At 39.2% G+C, this 10,165-nt stretch overlaps 1 long non-coding RNA gene across 1 annotated transcript in view; it reads left to right on the top strand.

Annotated features, from left to right (window-relative positions):
• LOC111726805 overlaps positions 1 to 4,261 on the top strand; it is an 11,533-nt gene extending 7,272 nt beyond the window's left edge. The window contains exon 3 of the long non-coding RNA XR_002774500.1: positions 2,254 to 4,261. This is a non-coding gene — a long non-coding RNA (uncharacterized LOC111726805). The remainder of the gene's footprint in view (positions 1 to 2,253) is intronic.
• Positions 4,262 to 10,165: the final 5,904 nt, after the last annotated feature.

Below are 10,165 nucleotides of genomic sequence, written 5' to 3'. Positions count from 1 at the left end.
CCACCTTAGGTGTATGTGGCTGGCGCCTTAGCCACTTGAGCCACAGGTGCCGAGCCCCGTCCGTTTAGTCTTATTTTCAAACTTGATAAATCATAATAATGGTACTAAAAAAGATAAAATTTTAATCCCACTCTAACAGATTTTTGAACCTGCCTCTTGTCTGTAAGCATATTCTTTTCTTAGAGTAATTTTTGTTATTCTTTGTTCCTGTCATATTGCAACAAGCATTCAGCATGACTGCACAGTCTCCGTAATAATTTTAATGTAAAATCAATCTGTTTTGACTTAAGTTACTCTATTGTTTGGTTGTATAGTTTCTGATTCTTCAGTATTGTGCTGCAGTTTTCATCTGTGTATATATAGTATTTTCTGTCCTTTGGACTGTTCTTTTAGGATTGATTTAAAAGGTCATTGTCCGAACATTTTTATCACTGTTCAAACATCGTTGCAACGTTTTTCAAGAGTGTAATTACACTATCACCTTCTTATAACTTTAGTTACTGACATGAAGTAGTCTAATTATTATTTTTGCTAACTTAATAGGTACAAAATATGTTGTTCTTTTTTTCTTTGTAAGATTTTCCTTTACTAGTAAAGTAGGCCCTTTTTCTATAATTTCAATTACTGAATCTTGTACAAGTTGTATATTCAGATTTCTAATTATGTTACAAGAGTCCTTATATTTCATTTTTTGCTTATTATAGAATTCTTAGTAGTGGCTTGCTGCACATATTTTGCCACATAGATTTCCCTTTTAATTTTTGTTACTTTTGCTGAGGGTTTTTGAATAGACAGAAGGGTATGAGGTACACAAAATATTTTGTTGGAAAGTTATTTAGAAACAGTATCTAATGTTACTGAAGAAATGGCATAGAAATAGGGGTGGGAAGAAGAAATGGCACAGAAATTGGAAGTACCAAGACAAGATGCTGTTAAAGTGGTTATCAGCATGAGGTGGAGCTAGAGTAGGGTCTAGAGAGGAAAGGGCATTAGGTGAGCAAGAAATTGAGCTAGGAAAGCAGTTCTCAACCTTTGGGTCACGACCCATAGGAACTATATTAAAGGGTTGTGGCATTAGGAAGGTTGAGAACCACGGAGCTAGAAGGAAGAGTTCAGTAGCATTTGGTCTCCAATGGTAAGAGTGAAGAAGAAATATAAAACATACTGTCAAGGTTTGAGAAGGGGGGAGCAGGCTCTCAGTGCCTATGGCTCAGTAGTTAGGGCGCCAGCCACATACACCCAGGGCTGGAATGTTTGGGCCAGCTAAACAACAATGACAACTACAACAAAAAAACAGCCAGACATTGTGGCAGGCACCTGTAGTCCCAGCTACTTGGGAGACTAAGGCAAGAGAATTGCTTAAGCCCAAGAGTTTGAGGTTGCTGGGAGCTGTTACCATGCCACAGTACTCTACCAAGGGTGACTTAGTAAGACTGTCTCAAAAAAATAAAAAATAAAAAAATAAAAGAAAGAAAGGGAGAAACAAACAATATCACCAACTGATTTGGGAAGTCTGGAGAGGTCAGTAGTTGTTATAAAGAAAATGAAATTTGTTTTGAACATTGGAGTTAAGAGGTTGAGTTGTCCATTAGATATCTGTTCTTTTGTGAAATTATGAGGCACTGTGCTGGTCCTTATATCACTTCTATATTTTGACTTTTAATTCCATTTTACTTTTATCACGGTTTTCTTATTTTTGGTTTTTAAAGTTTATCTTGAATTAAAAATTCAGGAAAAGCAAATGATTCTCACACTAAATTAAGGAGAGGTTAGTTTTTCATTTTTGAAAAAATACAGGGTGTCCATAAAGTTTGTGTATGATTTTTTTTAATAGAGTCTCACTTTGTCACCCTCTGTAAAGTGCTGCAGCATCACAGCTCACAGCAACCTCAAACTCTTGGGCTTCAACTATTCTCTTGCCTCATCCTCCCAAGTAGCTGGGACTACAGGCACCCACCACAACGCCCAGCTATTTTTTTGTTGTTGTTGTTGCAGTTGTCATTGTAATTTAGCAGACCTAGACCCGGCTCAAACCTGCCACCTTCAGTGTATGTGGCCAGTGCCCTACTCACTGAGCTATGGGCACAGAGCCAAGTTTGTGTATGATTTAAAATAGTTTGTTATTTTGTAAGTATATGTGATAGAATTTGTAAAAAGGATTAGAAAGCTTGATGTATCTGCCTTTTTTGTTTGTTTTTGTTTTTAGAAATTTTATTTTTAGAAACTTAACTTCAAAATTACTTATTTTTCCAGAATCACTGTTGACCATGGCTTCACTAGAAGAGAAAGTAAATTGTGTTCTTTGGTTGGTTGAACTAAAATCTACTGCTGCTGTCCAAAGAAGGTTTAGAACCCATTACAAGAAAGACGCACCCCAAAAGAATTCCGTATCCAAGTTGATGAAAAAATTTAAAGAAACAGGTTCTGTCAGTGGTAAGCCGTGGTCTGGTAGGCCATGTGTTAGTGAAGAAACTGTAGCATCCGTAGAAGGAAGCTTTGAGGAAAGTCCAAGAAAGTCATTAAGACGGGCATCTCTAGAGCTGAGGCTTTCAAAATCTGTGCATCAGAAACTACAGACAAGACTTTCCACGTGAAAGGGCACCAAAGTCAAGTGCATCACGTGTGGTTAGCAGAGAGTTGTCATGCATGATTACCATCAGTTCGATGAAAAGCTCAGCAATGATGATGCATTTGAGTAACTTAATATTCTCTGATGAAGCAACATTCCACATTAGTGGCAAGGTCAACAGACATAATTGCCATATTTGGGGAACTGAAACTTCACATGCATCTGTTGAACATGAAAGAGATTCTCCCAAAGTTAATGTGTGGTGCGCTTTGGGGAAAAATTGAGTCACAGGACGTGTTGTTAATGGTGATAGTTGTTTAGAAATGCTGTGAAATTACTTAATTCCTCAGCTTTATCAATTAAGACTGATAGAGAATACAGTGTTTCAACAGGATGGTGCTCCTTGTGGCTTTGGTTTGCATGTTAGACAGTTTCTACATGAGAAAACCTAACAGATGGTTGGAAAAAGGTGGACCATTTTCTTGGCCTCCATGTTTGCCAGATTGGACTCCACTGGCTTTCCTTTTACGGGAACATGTAAAAACTAATGTTTATTCAAACAAACCTCGATCTTTAGAAGACTTGGCAAGCTAGGATAACTTAATTGCTGGTATTACTAAAAATCAGCTTGAAAACGTTTTCCAAGAACTACAGAATTGTATTACCCTTTGGACTAGTAATGATGGTGAACATGTTGCTAATTAACAAGAACATTAAAAAAATGTGTTTCTTCTTTCTGATCTTTTCTACAGGTTCTTGTATCACATATACTTAGAAAGTTACAACTATTTTAAATTGCATATGACCTTTATGGACATCATGTATAGTTTTAGGAGAGCTTATTATAAATTTTTTTGCACCAAAATAAACTTGTACTAACTAATAACAACATGTCTAAACAGGATCTAGTTTGAGGCACTAAGAAGGATAAAAAAAGCTATCAGAGCAATATGAACTCTGCTAAAATTTAAGCAAGAACAAACATCAAATTTATGGTGAAGGTTGGGTGAAAAAATGGTGAAGTCATTGATGCTTACAAGAAGTTTATGGGAACAATGCTCTAAGGATGAGTGACAGTTTACAAATGAATGACTCGTGTTAAGAAGGCATGAGAATGTTTTGAAGATGAAGCATTATAGCAGCAGGCCATCCACATTAATTTGCAAGGATAAAATTAATCTTGTTGGTGACCTCATTAAAGAGTACTGACAATTGACAGCAGAAACAATAACCAACACCATAGACATCTCAATTGGTTTAACTTACACAATCCTGATCAAAAATTACAGTTCAGCAAGCTTTCCACTCTATTGGTGCCAAACCTCTTAGGCTCAGATCAGCTGTAGACAAACCACAGCTTTCAATGGAAATTTTAAAGTGTGACCAAGATCATAAAGTCTTTCTTGGAAGGATTGTAACAAGATGGAACAGGATTTACCAGTATGATCCTGAAGGCTAAGCACAGTCTGAGCGCTGACTCCCAGGAAGTGGAAGTGGTCCAGTTAGCAAAAGCAGCCAGAAACAAAGGTGATGGCAACAGGTTTAACGGGGGATAGTCATGGCATTTTGCTTGTTGACTTTCTGAAGAGCCAATGAACAATAACATCTGCTTATTATAAGAATGTTTTGAGAAAGTTAGCCAAAGCTTTAAATCAGGCGTCCTCAAACTATGGCCCACGGAGGACATTTATCCGGCCCTCCAGGTGTATCTGCCACAGCTGCCTGTCCTGCTTAGCAGCCAACTCATCCCAGGGCCCACAGTCTGGCCCTCCACCGATCTGAGGGCCAGTGAACTGGCCCCATTTTAAAAGTTTGAGGACCCCTGCTTTAAATCTTCAGTAGAAAGATAACTGGGGCTCGACGCCTGTGACTCAAGTGGCTAAGACACCAGCCATACACACCGAAGGTGGTGGGTTCAAATCCAGCCCAGGGCCGCCAAAACAACAATGATGGCTGCAACCAAAAAATAGACAGTCAGTGTGGCAGGCACCTGTGGTCCCAGCTACTTGGGAGGCTGAGGCAGGAGACTCACTTGAGCCCAGGAGTTGGAGGTTGTTGTGAGCTGGGATGCCACAGCATTCTACCCAGGGGGATAGCTTGAGGCTCTAAAAAAAAAATTAGAAAAATAACTGGGAATCTTCACCAGGGAGTCATTCTCCACCAGGACAGTGCTGCTTAGTCCTCATTCAAACAAGGGCAATTTTTAAGAATTTCAGTGGGAAAGTATTAGGCATCCACCTTAACAGTTCTGACTACTTTTTGGTTCTTAAACTTTAAAGGGCACACATTTTTCTTTAGTTAGTAATATAAAAAAGACTACATTTACATGATTAAATTCCCAGGACCCTCAGTTCTTTAGGAGTGACTAAATGGCTGGTACCGTCACTTATAAATATTTTGAAATTGATAGAGATTATGTTGATGAAGTTTCTTTTTTAATCTTTTACTTTCATTTTTCAGCACACTTTTTGAAGTCCTCGTGTACTGTTTGTAAAGGGCCAGTATATGTGCTGAAATGTCTCTCCTTTCCCCTTCTTTCTGTGTAGACTGATGTTACAGTGTTTCAGTTTGGTTTTAATAGATACAGAGAGGTAAACAGATGTATGTTTATGGAACATGAATGTTCAGCCAATATTCTTTAAGTATCTGAAATCCAGATAGAGATGTTAATTGTCTTTGTTTTTAGAAATTCTATATCAATATATAAAATGTTCAGTATAAGAAAGTACTTTAATATTTAGAAATATCAAGACATGGAATAGGCTAACTTTTGAGTGTTTCTCAAGACGAAGAGCTTAATTTTACTGGTTAACCTTCTATGGTTCTCCCACTCGCTCCCACTGCTTTTATTCTAAGTCTTTTTTTTAAAGTGTTTTCTGCTCATTTTCCTGCTGTTTAGCAAGGGAAAAGCTATGATTTTCCTTAGGAGAAAGCAGGTCTTTCACATGATCAATTAGATACCAGGCACAACAATTATTTTTTCTTTTTGATTCCACTTTTAAGTCTGTTTTTAAAATCTAATCCTTTTGGAGCCTTCCTTTTAGCATAGAAGGTGAGCTTATGAAATTGGAGTCACTTTGTTAACTGGATTCTTAGAGCTCATATATATTTTAAAGTTTTCCTATTACAATGCTAGCTTTGAGTTACAAAGCTATCTTTACAGATCCAAGAAAAAAATAACGTGATGATGCAAAAATACATTTGTGCATTAGTTTTTCAGCATTCTGAGTTTTTACTGAATATGTGGTTATATATGTTCATATTATATCACCTTTAGTAATCTCTTATCTTTGGTAACTTTTATTTTTCAAAGACTTGTAAGTCATTCAAGTCATTTGTAGAACTTAGGTTTTTTGTATGCCCTCAAGAGAAATGACAGCTTTAAAAATCAGGCAGGGGCCCCAGCAGCGCCTTGGCTCACACCTGTCATCCTAGCACTCTGGGAGGCCAAGATGGGTGGATTGCTGGAGCACTGAGGTTCCAGACCAGCCTGCAGCTGAACAAAAGTGAGATCCTGTCTCTACTAAAAATAGAAAAAAACCTAGCTGGGCATCATAGCAGGGACCTATAGTCCCAGGAACTCAGGAGGCTGAGACAAGGGAACCATCTGATTACAGGCACCCACCACTTTTTTGGTTGCAGGTGTCATTGCTGTTTGGCAGGCCTCCAGGCTGGATTCGGACCCACCAGTTCAGGTGCATGTGGCTGGTGCTGTAGCCACTTGAGCCACAGGCGCAGAGCCCCGCCACTAACATTTCTGCTGCTTCCCTTCCTGTATCAGCTGCAGTCAGTCAGCTACCATGGCTCCTCTGTTCAAGCCCTGTGGTTTTCCAGTTCTTTGTTTTTATTCATACTGTTCTCACCACCTTGAATGTTGTCCTATCTCCATGTGTTCAAATGCTACCTAATTTTCTTGATAGTTCTATAAATACAACTATAGGTAATCTCTCCATTTGGTATTCATGTGTTTCCTCATGTGATCTCTGCCACTTTCTGTATTGCATTTTACATTTTTACTATGTGCCCTTCACTATCTTAGGAAATCTTCACAGGCAGAAAACTGTATCTTATTTACCCTTGTAGGTTTAAAACTTGTCCCAGGCCTAGGCACTTACCTGTGTAGGGGAAGTTTAACAAAGGTATAGCAAATTGAAAGGTGACATTTAATGGACTAATGCATGCCAGTAATATAAAATGAGCTTTGTCACTGCTTGTACGTTCAAGAATATCCTGGTCAGGCTGGGCTTTGTGGTGGGCACCTATAGTTCCAACTACTTGGGAGGCTGAGGCAAGAGAATCACTTAAGCCCAACAGTTTAAGGTTGCTGTGAGCTGTGATGCCATGGCACTCTACCAAGGGTGACATAATGAAACTGTCTCAAAAAAAAGAATATCCTTGTCACTTGAAGTGATAGCACTTGAGGTTTTAGGAACTGAGTAAGGCTCAGGAGCACGTAATGGGGAGCATATTGTGAAGGTGATCCACAGGTCAGAAATTTCCACTCAAGTGTTTATCCTTTTTGTGCTTTAAAAGATGTCTCTAACCACCAGAAGATTGTTTTTCTGATGGTATCTGATTCACAGTCCTAATTATTAGTGCTACGAGTCTGAGAAAACTTTGGCCAGAGCTAAGGGTAGATTTGCCAAGTAACAGTATATAAGCTACCTGCCCCTGTAAATTTCTGAACCCAAAATCTCACCCCCAAGTACATTTTTAAAAATCACAATACCATATTTTTTCTAGATACGAAACTAGGGATAACTTGAGAATTAAAGGTGGATATTTTAAGAGAGCATTACTTGTCCCTTGGTTGCTACGATACTGCTCCTCCAAGATTTAAAGAAATGGTGATGATGGGAATTGGGGAGATAAGTTAAATATCAGGCTTGTATTAGGCATTCATAGAGTTAAAGTGGCAATTGTGTATTCTTAGCTCAAAATTTTCAGAGTTTTTACAATAACTCGGTAAGGCATTGGACTGAATAAGTATCCTAGTAGCAACTGTGGATCTGAAAACCAGAAGTCTGTCTTACTGGTTATATCTAAGATGCATCACTGCATGCTGTTTCTAGAGGATGAGGGATATAGGGCTGGGTGTTCATAGCTCTTAATATTTTAGGGTTCCAATCCAGCTTGGTATTTTTCAAACAGGAATTCCTAAGCCTACTTCTAATATCCATTTATTCTTGTAAGGTACTTTAACTTAAACCCTGAGAATCAGAAATATCAGGCATTGACTTGATAATTTTAGCCGTTAAGGAAGTTGCTGATCTTCCTTGGATCAAATTCCGATACAAGTTTTAATGTCCCATTGTCCCGCCTGCCTCCATTATTAAACAAGAGTTCTAAGTGTTTTCACTGGTTGATACATATAATTCTAATAATAGCTAAGGAAGAAAACCACTGATTGATTTCATGATAGTGGCATTTGTACTTTGCATATATGTGTGTATTGCCCACAAACATACAAACCAGAGTACCAGAGTGTACTTGCGTATTTTCTCTTGTAGTTCATTTCTTTACAAAAACCTGGTATGGGGCAGTGCCTTTGGCTCAGTGAGTAGGGCACCGGCCCCATCCATGTACTGAGGGTGGCAGGTTCAAACCCAGCTCCGGCCAAACTGCAATAAAAAATAGCCAGGCTTTGTGGCGGGCACCCGTAGTCCCAGCTACTCGGGAGGCTGAGGCAAGAGAATCACCTAAGCCCAGGAGTTGGAGGTTGCTGTGAGCTGTGATGCAATGGCACTCTACCCTACGAAGGGTGATAAAGTGAGACTGTCTCAAAAAAAAAAAACCTAGTATGACCCACAAAAGTGCTTTCATGACTCACTGTGAGTCTCACCTTGCTTTTTTGGGGGGGGGGTGGACTAGATAACAGTGGTTCACATTTGTTTGGTTCTGCAGTGTCACAGTATGACAGTTTTTTTTTTTTTTTTGAGACAGGAGCCTCAAGCTGTCCCCCTGGGTAGAGTGCCGTGGCATCTCAGCTCACAGCAACCTCCAACTCCTGGGCTCAAGCGAGTCTTCTGCCTCCACCTCCCAAGTAGCTGGGACCAGAGGCACCCGCCACTACACCCGGCCATTTTTTTGGTTGCAGCCATCATTGTTGTTTGGCGGGCCCGGGCTGGGGATTCGAACCTGCCACCTTGGGTGTACATGGCTAGCGCCTTAGCCACTTGAGCCACAGGTGCCGAGCCCACAGTATGACAGTTTAAAAGTTAAGGTACAAATTAATTGTTGCCCGAAAAAGCCTGTAGTCGTTTGAACAGCAGTGGAGTAGTGGGAAAAGAAATCATGAACAAGGGATTCATTTCCTTTTTTTTCTTTTGTTGGTTTATTGTATGTTTGGTAAGTAGGTTATTGGCTATGCCAGTTCCAACAGACCACTGTTTATGTTTATTCATTGGGTTACCTCAAATCCCATGGCAAGCAAAAACAAATGTTTTTCTCAACATTTCTCATTTGTTCCCTCAAACCAAACGAGAATTCTCATCATTTCTCAAAAAATCTTTGATCTTAATCTCTATATGCAGTCACGAAGCTGCTTCCAGTGTTTGTATAAATTTTAGTGGCTTAGATCTTGGTCAAATGGGGCAGGGACGAGGATTTTCATATGAAGGAGCATTAACAAAGCTATTTTCCTGTTTCTTATTCCTCTGTGACATGCCTTTAAGCCATGGCCTTTGTAACTTGAGGCGTACTTTTTATTTCCCTCTCAAAAGTGAAGTTCTGCATTTTATTACATAGTAACGAAAAGATAGTCTGTTACCAGTAAACACTTAAGCCGCAGAACTTGCTTCTCTATCCTGTGTACTTCCTGTTTTGTTAGATTTCCATTTAGGGGAATGGATTTTAGAGTAGGCTAGCCTTAGTTTTGTTTAAATCTTCTCCTAAAATTCGTTTTGGAAGCTGTCCAGATATCTAGAGGAGGAAAAAAAAAAAGGATGGCTTGTCATGTCTCCACATGAAGTCATTTGTCAGAGAGCTTCATTTGGCTTCGTGTCATGAAAGAGGGTTGCCAGGAAGGAAGAGAAACCTTTTGCTGTCAGAAATATTTAGTGTTTGACTTGCCAGTGTTGTGGCTTGCCTTTAGACTCCGTGTGTCAAACGTTTCTGACTTTGTGAATGAATTCTTGCATTGTCTGAAGGCAGAATCTGTGTTTGTTTGTAGTAGACATCTAGAAATGTAAGAACTGCATTAGTTGTGTTTGCTCCACTTACAGCAGAGACATCAAAGGTCAGATGGTAATTAGAACAGAAATAGGCACACAGTGAATGTCAGCTATCTTTCAGGGGAAAGTTGCAGTAAAACCATTTTAAGAATCTTTTGCAACTAAAATAGTAAATAGAACATCTAGTTATAAATGATGAAATTTATCTGTTTTTATCCAGTGAAATGAACTTCTAATTAGGTGGTGACAGAATGTGTCAGTAGAACATACTTCCAGTGTAAAGTCAAATCCTACTAACATTGCTGGCGAGGGAGTATTTTGTTACCAGTTCTGCAATAGTGGAACCATGCCCCTCTATTAAATTTTCTTTGACTGGGCCGGGTGCAAGTGGCTCATACCTGTAGCTTGAGCTCACAGATTTGAG

This window comes from Otolemur garnettii, unplaced genomic scaffold, assembly GCF_000181295.1.
Source record: "Otolemur garnettii isolate 467f Iridium unplaced genomic scaffold, OtoGar3 scaffold00081, whole genome shotgun sequence".
NCBI classification, from domain to species: domain Eukaryota; kingdom Metazoa; phylum Chordata; class Mammalia; order Primates; family Galagidae; genus Otolemur; species Otolemur garnettii.
Note: the sequence above shows the minus strand (reverse complement) of the source record. Positions and strands in the feature narration are given on the sequence as shown.